The 22,766-nt window shown below is 47.3% G+C and overlaps 1 protein-coding gene across 3 annotated transcripts in view; it reads right to left on the reverse strand.

The window, feature by feature from the left end:
- Window positions 1-22,429, reverse strand: part of Ldlrad4 (low density lipoprotein receptor class A domain containing 4) — a 328,936-nt gene extending 306,507 nt beyond the window's left edge. For 2 of the 3 annotated variants that reach the window (XM_013116803.3, XM_013116802.3), the window contains exon 1: window positions 21,536-21,849. The gene's annotated coding sequence lies outside the window, so the exon portion shown is untranslated. Of the gene's footprint in view, window positions 1-21,535; window positions 21,850-22,315 lie in introns of those variants that run through there. The other variant, XM_005074630.4, reaches the window with a different exon arrangement.
- Window positions 22,430-22,766: the final 337 nt, after the last annotated feature.

A 22,766-nucleotide genomic window follows, 5' to 3' on the forward strand; every position in this document is an offset into this window, starting at 1 on the left:
ACTTTAGTTGAGAGCAAGTAAAGAAATGCAACTTTTTCGGTGTTTCTTATTTCTTTTTCTATATGCTTATGCAGACTCCACACCATGTTAAAGAGTAAAATTTTATCAGTCTCCATAGTATACCAAAAAGTCCACTTCTGTAATGAAAACCATTAGTATGTATTTACATGTAGTTTTTTCTACCGGAATAAAGTCTATAAAGTGCTTGTCTGTCCTACCCTAATTAGATGCCACTAATCACCTGAATGCAGCTCCAGGCCTAAAACCAAAACATCCCTAAGAACTAAAAGCCTCTTTGCAAGCTCCTGAAGCCAAGTCCCTTTACCAGAAGGAAAGCCAGCAAAGAAAGCAGTAAGGTGGCTGGCGTTGTCATGGCCTGAAGTTTCCTACTAGGGAGACCCTGAAATGCTAGATGTCTAAACAAAATTGCTTTGGTGGGCTTCCCTAGACACATATATGAAAATAAATGGTTCTAAATAGTTCTAGGAAGTCAACACATCCAAAGACTTCCATCGCTTAAGCAAGCCCTGTTGTCATGGTTACTTTCCTGCTGCTATAACAGAACACCCGACAAAAAGCAATGTACAGGACAAAAAGGATTTCAGGGAGCATACAGTCCACCATGGCGGGCAGGGGAGGGGGCGCTGGCAGCAGGAGTATGAGACACACACTGGAAGCCGGGAGATCATATTACACTCTCTCTCTCTCTCTCTCTCTCTCTCTCTCTCTCTCTCTCTCTCTCTCTCTCTCTCTCACACACACACACACACACACACACACACACACACACACACACACACACCCCACAGAGCAGAAAGAGAAAGCAGGAAGTGTGACCAGGCTATAAAACATCAAAGCTCACCCCCAGTGATGCAATTCCTCCAACATGCCCTACCAGCCCTACCCTCTAAAGGTTCTATAAACTTCCAGAACAGTGCCACAATCGGGGATCAAGTGTTCAAATGCATGTGCTTTTAAGGGACATATCTCATCCAAACCAAAACACCTTTTAAGCTCACTCTTTCTGTTTGTCCTGAAATTTTTTTGGTTTTATGAGACAGGGTTTCTCTGCATTGTTTTGGAGACTGTCGGTCCAGCCTGGCCTCAAACTCACAGAGATCAGCCTGCCTCTGCCTCCTGAGTGCTGGGATTAAAGGCGTGCGCCACCACTGCCCGGCTGTCCTGAATATTTTGTTATTACCCTGATATACGTACTTCAGTAGTTTTAATTGAATCATTTCTGGAAGGAAGTGAATTGCATAAAGAAGCAAACAGACTCCAGTTGGTGACAAAGAAACCCATCCTGTCGTGACCCTGAAGTATATGAGTTAGCATTCATTTTCAATATAGGAAAAATGTTAAATAACACCTGACAGTATGGCAGTCATCTAATTCAGGCTCAGGGATACAGAATGCTCTTCCCAAAGGTCCTTGTGAAAGTAGCATCCAGAAAGTTCGGCCATGAGGGACAGTGGGGTCAGGTACCAGGACAGCAGGGCTTCACTACTGAAAGGACATCTCAATGTGCTGAGGTACACCAGTCACCCCTACTGTGTCACCAGCACTCTGACAGGGGAAGGACGCTATGAAGCTGCTCACCATGGCCACAAACACAAAAGCCTTTACCTGCTGCCCCTGCTCCTGTCCATCCCGAAGATATGCCCTGGGTTCCAATATACTCTGGTCGAGGCAGCTCAGGTTTTTCTATCTACCTCCAGGTACCATCTCTAACCCATCTCAAGTCTTCAAGTAGCAAACAGGTTTTTCAGAGTAATGGTGAATTTCAGAATTGCTAAAGCGGTGCAGGAGGTCACCCTGGGAGGACACTGAATTTTTGAGTAGACACAAATGATGACAGGGAAGCATATAGCAAGCATGAGGACCAGGGCATCTTTGGAGCATCTTTGGGTTTCATAAACTAGCATCCTTTGAGGTACCAACAGACACAAACAGTAGGAAGCAGTCAGTTCTTTCCTAGACAAACATGAGGCTAGAACACAACATGCAGCTCAGGTAGCCCCTGGAAGCTGCTGTTCTGAGCCCACTTATCCACACACTCAGCAATCGCCCACCATGCAGCAGGCACTGAGTCAGGCACTGACGCTGACAGTGTAACTCCTGACTGCTCGGTGCCCGTGCAGAGTCACACCTAGAAAACAATCGCACCAACGTACAAGGAGGAAGAGTCTCTGAAGTGCTCAGTCCTGAAGGGTATGTCAGTATCACACCTCTCTCCTTACGGCTGGGGGATCCAAGGAGGGGCGGTGGAGATTGTAAGAGCTGAAGGTAGTGAACAACTTTAAGGAAACAGTGCTTCCCAGACAACAGGGTAGATGCCCTTATGACCTCATAACATTTGTACCCCACAGTTGTGATGCCATGCACAAGACCTGCACAAGTGCAAGCCAGGTAAAATAACAGCTCAGAGGATGGGAAGTGGACACAAAGACCCGCCCCTAACAGGAACTTATTTACAACTGACAGCTGCTGGGAGAGGCAACACCAGTTTTCTTCAATGGAGTGACTCTGGATGTATGTATGTATGTATGTATCTATGTATGTATGTATTATGTATGTATGTATGTATGTACATCAACCACACTCTAGGGCAGGTCCCATGCTCAGTAGCAGCTGGCCAACACAAATCAGATGCCATGTTTTTGTGAGGTTTTGTTTTGTTTTGGTTTGGTTTGGTTTGGTTTGGTTTTAGAATGGGTTTGTCTTTTTTTTTTTAACAGAGAGAACATGAAATTGGGTGCGGAGAGGAAGCATCCTGGAGAAGTGTGAAAAGTACCATACAAAATATATGAAATTCTCAAAGAACTTAATTTTAAAATTAAGTAAGGTATCCTATAAAGAAAGCAAGCAAGCAATGGTGCATGTAGATGTACTTACATGCACAGCCACACATGCATCTATGCACTGAATGCATGCATGCACATACTATGAACACACTCAGAGAAAGCAGAAGCCGGTACTCTGTTGAAACACCTAGTGGGGGAACAGCACCTCCCAGTCGAGAGAATCACAGAGAGGTCACCAGAGTCCCAGGAGACGCCTAGAGCAGTGATGGGCACACGAGAGGGAGGGACAGCATAAAGGTGTGCCTGACACTGTATCTATAGGCTGGCAGCCCCTGCTTAACCAGAGAGCTTAATGTTCAGTGGGACAGAGGACATCCTGACTCTTCCGCTTGTAAGTGAAACTACGACCCTCTGCAAAACACCCTAGTCATATATGTCCATAGATGAGAGGAGCTGAGAGCTAGCTTTTCCAAAATTCTAGTCATGAAGCAATGAATTTGTGTCTAAAGTCCATTCCAAAACAAGGCAAAATCAAAGAAATATTTATGTACTTGTGAATCTGCTTCATGGGTCAAGTAGGAGTGAGATTCCTGAAGACTAGCATAGCATAGGATGGGTGGTATGGATCAGCACATTTCCAGGAGGCCCAGTCTCAGATGAGGCTGGCCCCGGTGAGATGGCCACATGGTGTGATATCACAGATACAGTCCACATGCAGGAGGCACATGGTGTGATATCACAGATACAGTCCACATGCAGGAGATACATGGTGATATCACAGATACAGTCCACATGCAGGAGACACATGGTGATATCACAGATACAGTCCACATGCAGGAGACACATGGTGTGATATCACAGATACAGTCCACATGCAGGAGATACATGGTGATATCACAGATACAGTCCACATGCAGGAGGCACATGGTGTGATATCACAGATACAGTCCACATGCAGGAGATACATGGTGATATCACAGATACAGTCCACATGCAGGAGACACATGGTGATATCACAGATACAGTCCACATGCAGGAGACACATGGTGTGATATCACAGATACAGTCCACATGCAGGAGATACATGGTGATATCACAGATACAGTCCACATGCAGGAGGCACATGGTGTGATATCACAGATACAGTCCACATGCAGGAGGCACATGGTGTGATATCACAGATACAGTCCACATGCAGGAGGCACATGGTGTGATATCACAGATACAGTCCACATGCAGGAGATACATGGTGATATCACAGATACAGTCCACATGCAGGAGGCACATGGCAGGGTACCCATCACTGTGTGAAGGGATAACGGCCTGCCAGCAACCAGCTCTGAACTCTGCTTGCCCCCCCCAGGACCACCTAACACAGTCATGGCATCTTTATCCTGTCCCCAGCCCATGTAGTGCCCAGTGAAGGCTTCCAAAAGGTAGAGCATGACAATAGAGCCTTCCCTTAGACCGGACCAGATAACCAGGACTTTCACTTGCTTTAAGACAATGATCATTAATGCCTGTAAGTCATTCTGATTAATCAGAACTCATACTAGTTAATTCACTAGCTAATTAGAATTTAAAGAGTGCTATTGCCATTCAGGAAAACTCATTTAGAGCTAATGAAATCCCTATACAAGGCTTAGGTGAAAATGGAGAATGTGTCTGTTTAAATTTCTAAGTGGCCCCTTGGATGATCTTTCAAATTCCTGCACTCAGGAGGCTAAACTCGTGAGATTCACATTTCCATTTCTCTGACCCGACACACTTGCCGCCGGTGCCTGACCCAGTCTGGAACACAAATGTCCCATCGCATTTGCCAGCAGCCATCATGCCAACATTCTGATAAGAAACTGCAAATCCTCTCAGCCAAAGCAGAGGCTAAGGCCTATGAGCACTGGTCACAAGGCGTCTCCTAGGACCTGCCCAGGGGTCAGTTTTATCAGCATGTACTTCCACAGCTGATACGCCAGTGTAGCCATGATTTCGTGGTGCAGCTGCCGTGTGCAGGCCTCTCCCGGGGCATCATTATGTGAAATCTCCCCCTTGGCTCCTCATGAGCAATACACCTTAACCACACACTTCACAGAGGAATGAGGCCAGATGGGTGGGATCTAAATTCATGAGTCTCAGACGCTGCTTCTCAGAACTAGGGTGCAACTGGTTCCCCATTTACATATCTTCTCACCTATTCACCCTTTTTCTGGGAAGAAAACAGAGAGTCACTTTATAATAGACAGCCACATGCAAAGTAAAATAGAGAAGGTTTTGCTTTTGTCCCATCCCTGAGCACTTCGTGTTCAGGGGAGAAAAAAAGAACCCGCACATCATGGGGAAGTCCGGTACTATTCTGGTGGAGCTAAGTGAGGAAATGCCAACACATAAAGGACACAATAAGAGGCTGGGTAGAGCCTGGTGGCACAGTTCCAACAGCAACATTCTGGAGACTTTCCCCTGCCTCCTTTAATGACAGGTAACTTCCATCCTGGGAACTCTGTCTCCGGTTCCCATCCCAGAAACAAAAAGAAATTACCAATCACTTCAGGCCTAGCCCAACACCCTCACCAGGACCAAGGTAGGTGGGTCATCTAGACCACGCTGTAAGAATCCGAAACTCCCAGTAGCTCCTGGAGTCTTGGGTAACTCCTCAGAGCAAGCCTGTGGCAATCAGAGACAGTATGAGAACAATCTTTATCACATGGTTCCCATCACAATCAGCCTCACAGAATGTGATCCTTGAAGACACAATCCCTTAACTCAAGAAGGAGCCCAAGGAGCCAGCAGGCTCTACCCAGCCTCTTACTGTACAAACAAGATCTTAACAACAGACCAATTGAGAGAGACCTCAGACCATTTGAGCAAAGTCTCTAGACCTTATTTCTCTATTTGAAAAATAAGAGTGGTCATAATACTTCCTAATCCAAGAAATTAATTAAATGAATCAAATTAAACAATGCATGGAAAGAGTCAGATAGCAATTGAAGCATGAAGGGAGTTCTTAGTGGGGAAACTGAGACCAAGGGGCTTATGTGACCATGGTGCCTGGCACAGACTGATGATATAATAGTGTCCACTGAGAGAATGGACCTTGAGTTGTTCATGCTACATGGACATAGAACAAGAGACAAGACTCCACGTCCCTTGAACAACTTCTAACTGCTTTTCCTATTAACCAGGGTTCCATTTGGCCTTAGGGAAGGAAGCAAACACACCACCTCTGCCCCCAAGGCAGTAAGAAACTGGCATGCTGGCAGTCACTGTCCACAAGCCCACTGTCCATGGTAACCCTCCTTGGGATCAAGCATGTGGACAGCAGCCCATGTGTGCAAACAGCCCATTCATGAGCATGTCATCAGGGAGCCCCCTCCAGCCTGATCACAAGAGGAAGTGGACATGGTACTACCGGGACAAGGTGAATGCTTAGTCCTCTTGGTTTCAACTTATGGTCATAGTCATGCTATGAGCCATGCAAATGTCACACCCACCCCACCCCCATTTTCCAGATAAGGGAACAGGACTCCTGGGACCATCTTGGGCAAGGAGCACTTCCAATGCCAGAGGCAGAGCCTTCCAGACTACGGACTTGCCTACCAAATCACACAAGTGACCACTGCATGCAGCAATGTCAGCTCAGGGAAAGGACTTGGAACCATTCCCTCTTACTAGATGAAAGCTAGATGATGATCTCAGGGGAAGTATAGAATAGAAATCTGATGTGTGACTGTTTCCCCATCTGATAACAAACTCTGTCCCACAGAGGACTGCCCGGCTTGGCTTCAGGAGCAAGACAGGGACAGATGGAACCACTCTGTGGAAAGTAACTTTCTATCCCCATAGCAACCTCATCCCCACCTCCAAAACACTTAAAAAGATACACTTCTAATTGTTTTCCACAATTTTTCAGAAACTGACTTTCAATTCCACACCCTTTACTGGGAATGTTCTCATTATAAAAACAGAAAGACAAGATCATTTGTTTTAGAGAATTTTTGTTTTTAGTTCATCCTTAACACTACACTTCAAGGCATCTATTTTTAATGTTTATGTATATTTCCCTTCAGTCTGTCTTTTGGGTGTGTGGATTGGGGGTGATGTATGATCCTCAGCAAAGTCTTTGCACAGTCTTTGCTCTCCCCTTCCCTGCTCCAGCCGAGACTTCCATGTGTCCGAGGGAACAAAGAAAGAAATCGCCTTGTCTGTGGCTATTTTTTCCCTAGGTAAGCATAGCTGGTGCTATGGCCTTATTACACATGGGCTGAAAAACACCAGTGGAAATTGCTGCTCTTTCGAATTCATCTTTCTCAGGTCCTTGTCCCCTCATTCCACTAAGTAGCTGATTTTCACAATCTCTGTGTGGATTTTATACCCAAGACAACAAAATTTTAAAAACTTAGAAAATCACCTGTAATACCAGAATAAAAGCACATTCAAACTTTGGAAACCGAGCCAGACTTGCAGGAAATGGTCATATGTTTAGTCTACTTTGAAAAGATTCATAGATTTTTAACTGTCTCCGCTTTGAACTTTTTCTGGTAACAGAATACAGAAAACACACACACACACACACCTTCATCAGATGATTTCTAGAGCATTCATAAATCTAATTCTAGTTCATAGCTTATGAGTTTGCTCTAAACATATAAGCAATATTTAATTCACCCATTATTTATGTAGCTAGAGATTTAAGACTGAGAGGAAAAGAGAAGGACTAGAGTTGGTGTAGAAAACAATTGCTTCTCCTGACCTGTAGACGGCAGTTTATTTTGTGGGGGTAATACATAAAATAAGAATTTAATGTAGGAGTAGAGTTCAGTGGAAGAGGGCTGACCTGACATGGATGAAATCCTAAATTCAATTCCGATCCTGGGGGAGGGGAAATAATGTAGGGAAGTAAAAGCTAGCCCTGGGAAGGGGGATGAGAGCCCTGAGTGACATGTCCCCAAGCCTGTTCCTGTACTTTACCCCTTCCACCAGAACTTACTGTTTGCAGTGAGGCTTGACCTAACCCACAGTAACAGGGGTGAGATGGCCTTGCACCCACGGCCTTGCATGCACCTCTGGCAGCCACCGAGACATCAACAGACAGACAGAAGCCCAGAACCGCTCTGCCTCAGCACCAGAGTCCTGAGGACCTTCTCTGCGCCCCTGCCAAACAACGCCTCCCTAGCTCCCATGTAACTAGCAACACTGAGTTGCTGCTGGACAACAGACAGGGCAGTGATTTGTCTGCTCTCAAGAGCTTTCTAGGAAGGGATAACTTCCAGCATGCTATAATAGGATGCCATAGGCAGGAAGGAGCACAGTGGGGAGGTCACCTGACCAAAGGCCTTAATGAGGCAGGAACACTCATGCATCAGGATGAAGTTTCAGGCAGGGAAACCAGAGGCCTGGGATAGGAACTACTTGTGAGGAACGTTGAAAGAAGGCGGTCTTCCTCCCTCGCGTCCTTCCTTCTTCCCTCGCTTCCTTCCTTCCTCCCTCGCTTCCTTCCTTCCTCCCTCCCTTCCTTCCTCCCTCGCTTCCTTCCTTCCTTCCTCCCTTCCATCCTTCCTCCCTTCCTCCCTCGCTTCCTTCCTTTCTTCCATGGTGCTAGGGTCTTGTTAATTTTCAGCAAGTACTTTTCGACTGAGCCACACCCCTACCCCAGTTCATTTTTGTACACTCTGACTGAGACAATTGCCCAGCAGTCCTCTTGGGGTAGGAGCTCTGAGCCTGAATATCAGGGCAAGCTCCCTTACGTAAAAACATAGCCACTCCCAGTAACATCAAAAGGATTCTATCTCCATCTAGAAATCTCGCCACACACAAATAAGGTGGAGCCCCTGTTCCCTCCTGACTCTGTTGCCAACTGTGCCTTGTTGGCAGAGTTCACACCCAATACCCAAAGATAGCTCTGCCTAGACAATGTTATCCTAAGTGATACCGAAAGTGACAACCAGGTCCTAGAAGGAATCTGCTTTAAGAGTGTGCTAAATTCTCCAGCCTGCTTTCAAGAATCGTTCCTAATTTCTTCCTGGCCTTGCTGTGATATCCCTCTCTAATACCTCCAGCAGCAAGAAGAAATACCCCTTGATGTCTTACCGTATCCTAGCAACAGTAAACGACACAGTGAGCTTCGTGGATCACAGTCACCACTACGTCTTCCGACGGCAGACAGTGTATTTGAATGATAGACAAAATAACAAGTCATCTATTGAAGCCACCCGTGCCAGGTTTCTAAGCAAATGTGTGTTTCTTCTACAGCTGCCTGCAGGGCAAACCCCTTCATCAGAGACCTTGCCATTTTATTACAAGCCCTACACCAACTCGCTATGCGTGTAACTACAAGAAAAGCCCTCTGCCAAAGTTATTTAGTACGTATTGATCACACACACTAATTACCAGAGAACAGAAAACACTTCATTTGCCACCTAAACTATTGACCGGTGACCTCAAGCACTGTTAAGAGGAGCACCTGTCACTGCGGTTCTCCTGGGAAACTAAGAGGAACTGAGCCAAGGAAAAGCAGCAGACACGCCAGCCTCTCCCGAGGCAACGCTTCCTGGGGCTTCAGGGAAGAAAGCAGAAAACTGTGGGAGCAAGTGTGAACAGCGGTGTGAATGGCTCACGCTTGATCAGGACACTTGGCAGAGGAAGACAGTCACACACAACAGTAAGTAGATGAGCAGGAAAAAGCATACAGCAGCTAGCAGTGCCGCCTCTGCCAAGGCTGGCTCAGCGGCCAGGGCCACACCACAGGCCACAGGGACGAAGCACAGCAGTTTTCGCCAAAAGGGAAGACGCAGCGCTGAAGTCAACTTGTATCCACCAGCTGAACACCCTGTACCAAGGCAGAAGCCAAAACTATGTTGGGGGTCCAGGGAAAGAGGTCAGACTGCGGGCGGAAGTACAGGTGAGTGGGCCGCTGACCCAACTTCACGACCGGCCATAGGATGAGTCTTCGTGTCTATCAGAGCCTGTGGCGCTTTCCAAATCACACTTGCTTCAGGGATGCCTCTGTTCTCCACAAGCCTCCTGGGGAGGGCTTCACAGTTTGACCCCCTTAATCTCACTGGTTTAACTACTTGTACTTACAAATTCAATTACTAGTGTTTTACCCTAACCTTTCAAAATTGCAGATACTATGCGTCTGCCCTGCCACCAACTGTAATTCCTCAGACTCGATGGCCCTCGGGAAACAGCCTGCTGTGTGGCTTGGATAGTAACAGGAGATTGTCTTCCAATTTTGTTTTGCACATCAAATTTAAAAAAAATTAACATGCTGAATTCTACTCTCTGCTAAAAGACACATTGGCTATAGAAGTAACAAATTTATTAATTACACTTCCATGTACGTTTCATTAATTATTTGCTCCATAAAGCTCATTAGATGTTGTCTGTGGGAAGCTTTAAAAAGTTACAAATGTTTTGCAAATAGGAAACATTATTATTCCCACATGAAAGTGATGGATCTGGCTTCCTCGTGTAAGCTGTATGGGGTATGAGATTTAATCATTTTCCAAAATGTGAACAAATAGGAAGTATTAAAAAAACAATGGTCAAGCCCCAGCCCACAGTACTAATAATCAGATATGACAATAGACCAAGGATGCTATAATGTCTACACTGAACGCTCTCTCCCTAAGCATGGGCGTCAGAGTGGCAGTACTGGAAAGTAATACAGCCTTTTGCAGGTGGGGTGTATCGAAGTCTTTTGCAGGTGGGATGTTTCTAGGTTATTGAAGGTTTGCCTTCAAAGGCCCTAGTAGGACTACACCCTCTTCTTCGCTTTCACTTTCTGGTGAGGACATGAGCTATTTGTTCTACCACATGATCACACACACACACACACACACACACACACACACACACACACACACACTCCACCATGATGTGCTTGCTGCCTCTCCACAGGCTCCAAGTCAATGAGACTAGAACATCTAAAGCCATGAGCCAAAATGGCTCTTTTCTCTTTACAGGCCAATGGTTGCAGCAACAGAAAGCTGGCCAACACAGTGAGTATACAACAGGCTTGTTTTTCTTTGTCAGTTATGATGTTGTTTTCAGGGGAAAGGGGGGGCACAGCCCGAAACCATGACACAAGAGCAATCATGAAGTCTGCTGACCATGGCTGGCATTTCCTAAACATGTGCCCCTTGTCCTTGCTTACAGTCTTCCAACAAAACTCCTCACCCTGCTTTTGCCTTTGAAAATGGGCCCATCCTTCACCCGAGCCACTTATCAACTACAAAACCCGTATGGACCCCTGATGCCCAGTCTATCCCAGGAAGACTTTGTTCCTTCAACACCCCCAGAGCCAGGGTTCCTCTCACCCTGTTGCACTCTGTCGTGAGCAGGATACCCACAAGTGTCTGAGACCCAAATCTCTCGAGTCTTTCCCATGATGCACATTCATGCCACCAGTTAAAGAAACTTTACGTCTCTCCCTGAACTCTGTGCATACTGAACAAATGGAATTAACTTACTAAACTAACATGCCACATTCTTACGAGCTAAAACAACGCCCATGCTCCAAACGTGAGTAAATACTCCCAATATTTGGAAGACTATTTCTCTGGGTCAGCAATACATTAGCCTCTCCTGTTACCTAACCTGCTGACCCCTTGTGTCCCTCGGAACAAAACTTGGGAAAGGGGGCCTGGCAGTGATGACTCACACCTTTAATCCCAGCATTCAGGAGGTAGGGGCAGGTGATCTCAGTGAGTTCAAGGCCAGCCTGGTCTGCAAATCAAGTTCCAGGACAGTTAAGACTGTTACATAGAGAAACCCTGTCTCAAAAAGCCAAAAAAACAAAAAACAAAAAACAAAAAAAAACAGACTTGGGAAAGGGACCCTTAAGTGTTCATGGGGTGAAACACATGGATTTTGAGTTGCTGGCATGTAAAGACTGCAGACAAAGGAATGAGGGTGTAGGTAGTCTAGAACTTACTAGAGACAATGAGTCTGTTTTCCAGAAGAACCTCAAAGAAAAAAAACCCTAATGGAAACAGTTTGAGCGTAAGCACTGACACACATCTAGGGTACAGCAGACACCCACGTAACCCTTCTTCTGCATCTAAGCCACACACTCCAGGCTGTGCGCTCAATTCTCCCTTACTGAGTTTCCCCACTGCTGGCCGGATGGCTCCCTAAGAGCCCTGACTCTCAATACTGTCACTCTGGGGATTATACTTGACCGTGTGAACAGGGCAGTGGGAGGCGGAGTCCAGGCACACCCAGAGCCTCCCTTAAAATCGCCCCCCATTATCCAAAGTCAGCAGAGAGCCTCCCCTCTTTCCTCCGGTGAAGCTGTCACCACAGTATGGACATCTTTCTTCTACACTTGGGGATTGACCTACGTCTTTCGATATTTGCACTCTCGGAACATACGACATCATATGAGTTCTGGGAGAAAAGAGGAGGAAAGAAGGGGATGGGAAGGTGGACTGAGGAAGCACTTGACTCCCCACCCTGGTGGCCTCTCTGTCCTCTATGTATGATGCAGTCCTGAAACTAGACTTGACTGGAAGCCTGCTCATGGAACTGCCCTCATTTGCCAGTTGCTTCTTATACCATATTCCATTTTTCTCTTAATCTCTAAGTCCCCAAAGAGCATGAACTGGGCCTCTGACCACATCCCAGTTCCGGGCAGGCACTACACAAACACTTCATATTTGGTTTAATAGCTTCCACTTAGGAAGCAATGTGTATGGTAATGGGCCCCTCCCAACTGGCTGCACACACCCTATCTTATTTTGTCCTTCCAAAATGTAAGAAATGGGCAGCTAGTTCTGTTGGAGAACAGCAAAGTAAGGTATGGCATCTAGAAACTCTGGGTTCACAAAACTTCCAGGCAGTCTGGCAGGACAAGAGCCCTAGAGGGAGGGCTGGAGGAGAAACAGGTGAAAGCAAGCCCCAGTGGTAAGACCTACGGGAATCCTGGAGCCACAGCCCGGCTCAGTGGGCAGCTACCCCGGGGCTTATGCTCAAGTCCCTATGCCAGCTCAGCTTCCTCAATGGATCAGGCCGGGACAGCCTTCTCCATCAACAGGAGAGGGCCCTTCCTTAGTCATCCAAGTGTGCCCAGATCTTAAAAGTTGTATACAGCTAATCGTGGTGGCGCACACCTTTGATCCCAGCACTCAGGAGGCAGAAGCAAGTGGATCTCTGTGAGTTTAAGGCCAGCCTGGTTTACAGAATTCTAGGACAGCCAAGGTGACAGAGAAACCCTGACTCAAAAAACAAAACAAAAAAAAAAAAAACACTATGGTTTTCCTGAACTAAATGTACTAAATAAAACTAATTGTAACTCTATGTCTTAGTTAGGGTTACAATTGCTGTGATGAAACACCACAACCAAACGCCAAGTTGGGAAGGAAAGTGTTTATTTGGTTTACACTTCCATATCCATAGTCCATCACTGAAGAACATCAGGACAGGAACTCATACAGGGCTGGAACCTAGAGGCAGGAGTTGCTACACGAGACAGGATATGTAGCTTTGGAGCCTGTCCTGGCACTAACTCTGTAGACCAGGCTGGCCTTGAACTCACAGAGATCCAACTGCCTCCCAAGTACTGGGATTAAAGGCATGCACCACCAACAACAACAACAACCACCACCACTTGGCTCATTTTTAAAATTCTTTTCAGATGAAAAAAATTTTAAAACACAAGACCGCTAATCTAGAATTAAAAAAAAAAGATTGGATCATAATCCAAGCACTAATCCAAAGCTAAGCATGATAAGGGTGGGACAACAATTTTGATAGCCACAGTAGCAGAAAAACAAACATTCAGCCAAGCCAGCTGAGAGTCAACTACACCTTGGACATCCTGCAGCTAACACATTCAAAAGTCACCCAGACAGCCAGTCACGGTGCAAGAGTGAGCCAGAAACTGAGGACAAACAAAAGGCAGCGCCGGCCAGCCAGTTACACACATGGGAAGGCTACACGCCCTGAATCTTTCAGACACTTGGATACTGAGTGAATGTTTTAGTGCCTACCCATTAACACTGATCGCATAGCTTCATAGCAACCACATCTACCAAGCAGTGCCATCTGAAGAAACAGAACCACCATGGACCCCGCCAAGGGACCACATTAGCCAGGCCTCTGGAATGGTCATCACCCTATTAATGAGCCTCCACCTCCAAGGTCTTTGTCGTATTCACAATGTCCACTACCTGTGAGAGCAGGTATTTGCCTAGGGAAGGATATGGCATTCACTGTGCCTCCAGACACACAGAAGAACCTGCCCTGAGGTCCAAAGCTCAGGCAGATGAGTGACTCCAGGAACAGACAGCCACCCTAGCTGCACTACAATCTGTCCTTACCATGTCTGTACCCCTTTGAACACTCCTATGAAGGCCTCATTCAAAACAGAACTACTTGCACAACCCCATGGACCCTGTCTACTGTCTACCAGGCACTGCACTGAGTCATAGCCCCAACACACACCCACAGAACAGATGAACGCCTTGCACTATACACAAGCTCCCCCACCTCAGGAATGAAGGTGCCTATGAAGACAACTACAGTACACTAATTAGAAATGGCCCTGGAATAGTGAGGTCTTTCTGCGTCCTTCAACTACTTCAGACAGTCTGCAACTCTAGCTTCTCGAACCTTTCAATGAAAAACTGACTTTGATTATGCAAGCCCCACTACACTAAAATGATTTTCATTTCTCCCAACATTTAGGAGCAAGCAGTTTGGGAGACAAGGCTTTGCTGAGCAGCCTGGAAGGATTGAGACCTTTGTGGGACACTTGAACACAAGTTCAGAGGACAGGAAGTGCCTCAGCAGAGGGCACAAACATGTCCCACAGAGAAGCAACCACTTCATCGGCTCGGCATTTAATGGCAAGTATTGCTCTGCAGAGGTTCAGTCTCTAGAACCCAAGTAGGCTGGCTCACAACCTCCTGTAACTCCAACCAAGGAATCGTCTGTCACCTTCTTCTGGCCTTCAAGGGTGCCTGCACATATGGGAACATACCTGCACACAGACACATAAAAATATTTTTCTAAAAATCCCTAAAGGTGAATAGAATATACTCATCCTAAGAAATATTTTGGAACAAGATTCAAACCACATTAAAAGTGCTCATGGAAGCCGGGCGTTGGTGGCGCATGCCTTTAATCCCAGCACTCGGGAGGCAGAGGCAGGCGGATCTCTGTGAGTTCGAAGCCAGGCTGGACCGATAGCCTCCAAAACAATACAGAGAAACCCTGTTTCTTAAAACCAAAAAAAAAAAAAAAGTGCTCATGATTGAATACAATGTTTCAAAAGAAAAGGATATATAAACTTTGCATGTGATTTTACAATCAATCAATAAAATTCTATATATGAGTTTATGCCCAGTCATTAAACTGAACAGAATTAACTAAAGTGCTTATACTGATCAACTCTTTTAGAAACGGTGGAATCATAGGCAATTTTGGGAAATTGTATTTTCCTTCTTTCTTTCTTTCTTTCTTTCTTTCTTTCTGTATTTCCTATCTTCAGTAGTAAATGAACAGGAAAAAATCTTATTTCTGCCCAGATAGTAACAGATATAGCTACACTTGGACAGGCCCAAGTTCTGGGTGCCCAAAGTGTTATGGATACAAGGAAGACAGAGCCTAGACCAGGACAGCCACTGAGAGACCTCATCTCCCGAACCAGAACTTCCAGACCAGCCTGTGAACCAAGCCAATGAACATTCCAACACACCCGGAGATGAGTGGATGCCATGAAGCATATTTGTATAGGAAAGGGCACACAATCCAGACTCCAGTCCCAAAGAAGTGTCTGCTAGATACTGAGCTTAGAAGCTGCCCTTTGCTCTCCCATGGCTATTAGAAGTTTCCCAAACAGAGCAAGAGCTCAATTTTATATGCACATTTCTGGGGAGTTTACTTCTTCCTATAATCTCAAACCTACATGAACTCTGTCAGTCCCAAGATGCACAAGTGTTTACAAGGAGTATATGCGTATCTCTGTGTGGCTAATTGATGCCCCGTGTTGCCAAGTGCAGGATCTTCAAGATATGTTTTCACTTTTCTTCATACGAGAGCCAAAGGGAGAAGTGTGATACTCCACAATCCTAAATAGACACTTTGAAGTCTTCCAGCCTCCCTCTGCCCCACACACTCTTCTGTGGGTCTGTTTAACCTTAGGAAGTAGGCAGCCACGCCCCTCCAGTCCACCATGGAAGGAGGAACACATGTAGTTTTGGAAGGCATGGAAAAGTTCTCTGCTGGTTTGTGCCTTGCCTTTCTTTCAAGGAACTGAAGGCACAATGTGGCAAACACAGAACTGCTGATGGTCCAGTTTTCAGAACTGAGGCTCTCACCACAGTCCAGACAGCAGAGAGCAGAGTCAAAACAGGGAGGGGAGCAAGGACACACGGGGAGGAGGTAGACAGGAGGACCCTGAGCGTGCTAGCGGGCTAGACTCCTACTAGGGCCTACACAGAGACAAGTACAGAAATGGTACCACATTCCTCCTCAAACTTATATGGCCTCTGATAGAGAACGTGTGGCCTGTCTGTGTAGCCCTCTTCCAAAGTGTCAAAGCCACACATCTCTTAGCCAGATGGTCAGAGCTGTTCAGGGCTCCTTTTTTTTATTTACAATTTTATACGGCTTTGGATAACTCCTTGACTTGGGTCATACAACGTGGATGTCAGCTGTGCTTGTCACAGAGCTGCTGTGAAGATTACATTAGCGGATAGATGCGCGGCTCTGAGGAGAGAATCCAGCAGAGGACACATGCCTGTAAGTGGAATTCCTGTCACCGTGCTCTGACTGAGTGCCAGAGTCTGTGCGGGTCTGACCAGGTTCAAGGAGCCTTAGACAATGAGATTCTGCTACAGGAAAGTGCCACCCCAACTCAGTGCCCAGGTTGCCAGTCCCTGAGGCCACAGGCAATAGGAACAGCGCTAGCTGTGCGTCTCCAGCAACTGCCTTATATCTGGAGAGAAGTAGCCCGCGAGCACACAGGAACCAGCACAATTTGGCAGGAAGCCTGCATTCTGCAAACCCCAAGGGCAGGAAGTCCACACACACCAAAGGGTCCCCACCACACCCTGTGAGAAGGAAGGGCCAGCCAGAGGGGATGGGATGGGTTGTTTCCTCTTCAAAGTAAGGCTTTGAAGAGACGCTCCGGGGCAGTTAGAAGCAGGGGTGGCTAAGGGCACACACATGTTTCTCACACCCACCCAATTCCTGACCTTAATGTCACTTAATAAGGCAGGCCTGGAGTCCTATCTGCAAGGAGAATTGCAAATCACTTGGCTGGGCCTCCACATATGAGGTAGCTTTGTAATATGAGCAGTGTGTCCACTAACAACTAGAGCAAGACCATTAAGTTCATTACACCTGTCACTCTGCCAGCTGAGTCGCCAAACTGCCATGATAAAAGTACATTATGCCCAAGGAGTGCCACCCAACCCCCTTCCAGACAGCGTACGCCCATCTACAGCAGACGGTTTGTTCTTGGTCTCTGTACCTGCATAAAGAACACAACTGTAAACAGCTTGGAACTTGGCTGTGGAATACCTCAGGCTCTGAGCAGCTACAAATGTTTCCCTTTCCTGGGAAGAAGAACGTGGGTCTAGACCAGAAGACCAAGATGGAGCCAGGGATGGGAGGCCTAATATAAATAAATAAATAAATAAATAAATAAATAAGGGAGGACCGAGAGTTGTTAAGTGGATTCTGCTGTACAGCGAGAGACATCCTTTTCACCTCTAAACCAAGTTCCAGCGCTCCGGGCAGCGGGCAGGGCCGTCCGTGCAGCTGTACTTCCACCGGGCACCAGGAGCAGCACACAGCCAGCTGGGCTGCACAGTGGGTTTGCAGTGCAACCGAGCCGCAGACAGCAGTGATTTACTTACCCCTGTCATGTAACATTAACAATCTGTCTGGAGCTTGGCAAGCACCAACTTGCACTGTCATATAAACTGTCTGACAAACTTAAAAGTTACATAAATGCTTCTCTTTCCCCAACAGACAACAAAGTGTCTCAAAAAGAAAAGAAAGTTGTCATCTCTTCTGTTCCATCCCTCTCTTCCTTCTTCAAACACTAAGGAAGAACAAGGAAGAAAACCGGCCATGAAAGGACCCACGCAGTCGGAAGTGACCGTTAGTGATCTTCACTACCACACTATTTTATGAACGGGGAGGGGGGGGAGGGGGGCAACGTGGGGTCAGCTGTGAGGGTGCCCGGGGTACTGACGTAAAATCTGCAAAACAAAACTACAGTCATTAAAAATTAATAAAGAGTGTGGACATCCAGCCCCACCTCGTTCTACTCATGGGAATTTGAGCCAGACATTCTGCGTCCTCATTAAGTGAATGCTGGCAGTCTGTCAGGGTTTTAGTGGGTTCTGGGAATGCCAATATATTAACCAGAAGACTTTCTGCATACTCTTTAGAGTTTTTATTCTAGAAAAGTCAACCATTTGGCACAGTGGAGCCTTATTTTTGTCCAGGAAAGCTCTCGACTGCCAATCAAGGGAGAAATTGCAGCTACATTCTTCATAATTTCCAAGACCTAGCTGGAAAACAGGCTTGGTGGAGAGAAGAGTCCTCACGAAAACAACTTAAAAAAGGCCAAAGTACCATTTTTAGTAGAAATTCAAAGAAAAGTAATCCATATTTAAATCAAATGGATGTATCAAAACAGACATTATTCTCAAGTCTTCCTGCAACAGAGGAAAACCAATATTAATTGGAAATTTGAACTCAATACAATCTACAGACATGAATAGTACAGGTTCTTGCTTATTTCCTTTTGTTGCCAAATATGAAGATAATGACATAAATGTATACACACTCTCTCTCTCTCTCTCTCTCTCTCTCTCTCTCAAAAGTGGCAAGCGTTGGGGGTCATAAAATTCAAATAGTATGCAGAATTCCTATTCCTATTTGTGTGGAGTGGGGGCATGCATATGTATGTGTTTGTGTTTGTGTGTGTGTGTGTGTGTGTGTGTGTGTGTGTGTGTGTGTGTGTGTGTGCAGGCCAGAGGTCAATATCTGGTCTTTTTCAATCTCTCTCCACTATGGTTTTTTTTTTGAGTCAGGGTCTCTCACTGAACTTGGAGCTCACCAACTCATCTAGGCTGGCTGGCTAGCAAGTTCCAAGTATCTGCCCATCTCTGAACCTTCTGCACTGACTTCTACATGGGCACCAGGGATCTTAACTCAGGTCCTGGTACCTACACGCCAAGCATCTGACTGACTGAGCCATCTCTTCAGGCTCCTATTTTCTCATTTTAAAATTCATTCACTTCTCATAATATAGATCAAGATGTAATTCCCATCTAACACAGACCGTGCTGGCAGAGAGTAACTTTGACATCAGAGAAATAATGGCTTCTGAGAGATTTTTCTACAAAAGGCAAGGACTGAGGAAGCAGGGAACAAGCAAGCCAAGGAGAAACAGAGGGATGAAGAAAGGGGAGGGAAACATGGGAACTGCCGTTTGCCACCACTAACATTTACTACATGTGTCCCTATGAATCATGTTGAATAACCCCAACATTTTCCAGGTTAAGATGTTACTGTCCTTTCACTGCTGTTACTTTTGGAGTTTTTGCTGTCAACTCTGACCCCAAAGGAGATACATATGCTAGAGACTCCACAAGTCCAGATTCAGCAGAAAGAAAAGAGGACAAATGACCAGAGTTTCTATAAAGATTTAACCAGTCTACACACTTTGGGGTATTCCTACCCAGAATACTATGGGCTTTGGCTTTATATGATGACATAGACAATCCTACATACCACTATAAAGTGACTAACAATGTAAGGTACATGCACAGGGATCCAGAGTTTGGGGGTCCTTAGCTGCCGGCTAGCCAGAAAATACCCATGGGCAGCAAAAGTCATCCTTTCCTCTTTGCTTCCCTGTCAGTGGAGAAATCCACCCCTCCAGCAACCAGAATAAAAATCAGACAGTGACCCATGAGCTACAGGGTTGCTCTGCCAGGCTGCTAAGTCAAGCAAGACTCCAGCACAGACCCAAGCTGTAAACACCTCTGCAGGCGGGTCCTTGCTCTCAGCATGCCAGGCAAGAAAACTATTCTTAGAACAGTTAGCAGTTGGGGCAAAATAAATATTTGCCTATGGATGTCTATATTCTAACAGAGAAGGGCAGGGAACTTCAAACACCGTGCCAACTGATTACCACAGAATTCCTTAAGAGGCACCTGGCACTGGCTGGGTTCCACTGCAGGGTCATGGTCATGAAGAGCAAGCATCCAAAAGGATTCAAAGATATCCTTAAATACCTGCTGGCAAGACGCATCTCCAACACAAATACAAGCCTACAGGAACTGGAACCATAGACATGGGCAGTGAACTCTTCCAGGGGGAAGAGTGGAATGCTAAGAAACTAGAGGGTTTGTTGTTGTTGTTGTTATTGTTGTTTAAACAAGGGAAAGGTGGCTACAACTCCATTACAGTAAATCCCTTACTGACATTTATAGTCCCAGTTCTAATTCTTAACCTGTGTTCTTCATTAACAGCAAAGTTATCTCTTTAAGAATTAAGCTTTCTCAGGGACAACAGAAAACAAATATTAAAACTCAATAAATATACATGGGTAATATTCAGACCCATTCACTGTCCATGTGATGATTCAAACTTGGTATTGTTCCTTTGATATTGTTTTATATTCCTAAAGGAATGTGCGAAGGCAGATTCACAATGCCAAAGCTGAATTTAAACTCTAAGACATTACAAAATGGTGTGTTGTATACTACATAGAACCTTCCGTGAAATCCAGCACACAGTCCTGAAGGCCCAGGTTAGCTAGAGACAGGAGGACAAGGTTTGGGGACACCCAAACTAATGGAAAGGGCCACTGTAAGTGAGCCTGGCAGTGCTGATCTCGCATAGGCCCCTATTTTTCGTACCTGTTGGTAGGACTGAAAGCCGGGGCATCAGCATTCTAGGAAAGCCAGGTGTCACTGAAGGCTGCCTCTCCGCTCCAGCACTCTACTTTGAAGATCCTGTAGGACTCACCATCTCTACCCAGCTCTACCTCAAACATGGTTCTTGAGATCAACATCTCACTTCACAACTCAATACCTAACACACAGGAGGTCACCAGGAAACATCATAGCCATAATTAACTCTAACTTTTAGTGAGGAGTTCAGGGATGGCAAGGTGGTAAAATTAAAAACGGAAGAAGGAGGAGGAGGAGGAGGAGGAGGAGGAGGAGGAGGAGGAGGAGGAAAAGGAGAAGAAGAAGAAGAAGAAGAAGAAGAAGAAGAAGAAGAAGAAGAAGAAGAAGAAGAAGAAGAAGAAGAAGAAGAAGAAGAAGAAGAAGAAGAAGAGAAAAACAAAGGAAACAGACTCAGAGGAAAAAGAAAAGTCAAAGCAAAATAATCCATTCTAGCTCATTAAGAGTCTTTGTGGAATAACAAAACATTACATTGACTGATGTGGCCACTGACAGTCGCTGTCACTCCTGTGCTGGGGCAGAAACTAGGAAGCCCCGCTTGTTTTAACGAGTTTCTCACTGTCCTGACTGGAGGATGCCTCTCCAGGTAACCCGGAACACACGAGCCTGGTGGGGGCTCTTGGAATGACGCCCACCCACCATGCGCCCCTGTGGTCCTGAAACCTCTGCACACCGAGAACCCTCCAATTTAAAAAAAAAAGAAAAAAAGTTTACAAGCAAGCAAGCAAATGCTCTCTGTGGCACCACAGCGAGTTAATGCACAGAGAGCCCACTGTCTCCCAGCAGCGTACTCACAGGGCGCGCCCCCAGCCGTACCCAGACGGCACGCCAGGCAGGGGTCCCGGGAAACCTCCTCCAGTTTGTGGAGCGCAGAGCCCACAACAAAGACAAGTGCAGGGCCCGGCTGGGTGCTCTTCGCTTCCTGTTTATTCCACCGTGAGGGTCAAAGAGAAATTCAACACACGCCTGCTTCCTCCCGGCCCGGAGACCCAGCCTAAGTGTAACAGCAGCCGCCCCAGACAATCGACTTTGCCAGCCAATGCCAGGAGCCCCGGGCAGCCCGCGGCCGACGTCAAAGCGCGCGGGAGGGGGGTGGGGGGACCCGGGGAGACCGTCTGAGGGCTGGAAAGCCTGGAGCCGGGGCGCAAGGTGCAGGCGGAGACTCCCACGCCGCCTTCTCGTTGCTGACCTCCAGTCCCCCAGTACCCCACGACTACAGCAGCTCGCACACAGGCCTAGGAGCGTCGCCGCTTGGGACAGGCACCCAGGCGCCCACCCGGGCCGCTGGGCACTGCGGGATGAAGCAGCTTCAGCGGGACACTCTAGAACGCCGGGTCCAGGTCGACAAGACTCTGCCAGACGAGCACTCCGAGCAGTCCCCGGCCGCCCTGCGCGCCCACCCGCGACACAGCCTCGCAGACCTGGTGTGCGGGTCTCGGGGACGCCAGGACTGGGAGGGCAGCGGTCGCCGGCGCAGGCTGGCGGGCATCCCGGTCCCTTGCCCGCCCCCTCCTCCCGGCCCGGCTCAGAGGTGAACTCCGGCCATACGCAGGGACCGCGGCGGGCGGCACTCACCTGCAGCAGCCCCTACACGGGCGAGCCGGACCGCCCACCGTGCAGTTCAGCCACCGGCCCTGCGGGCTGCGGGGGAGGGGCAGCGCTCCGGGTGGCGCGACACGGCGCGGCGTGGCTCTTTAAGAGGGACCTGCCATCGGGCTCCCGGAGCTCCCCGCCCCCCTTTCGCCTTCTCAGGACTTGCAGTCTGTCTGGCGGCCGCCGCGGCTCCTCCCCGGCTCGCTGGGGATCCCTGCCGACTGATGGGAGGGAGGGAGGGAGAGAGCCGGTGCTGTCGGGCTTCGGACCCGGTCCCGCCACTGCCACCGCCACCGCGCCGAGGCCGGGTCTGTCTCAACTCAGCCTCGGCCGCTCCTCCCCCGGCTCTGCGGCGGGGACCCGGCTCGCGGCCAGACGGCGGGGGCGGGGGGCGCCGCCGGGGATGCGGCCCCGCCCAGGTGCACACCCGGTG

Source organism: Mesocricetus auratus, unplaced genomic scaffold (assembly GCF_017639785.1).
Source record: "Mesocricetus auratus isolate SY011 unplaced genomic scaffold, BCM_Maur_2.0 Super-Scaffold_6730, whole genome shotgun sequence".
Classification (NCBI taxonomy): Eukaryota; Metazoa; Chordata; class Mammalia; order Rodentia; family Cricetidae; genus Mesocricetus; species Mesocricetus auratus.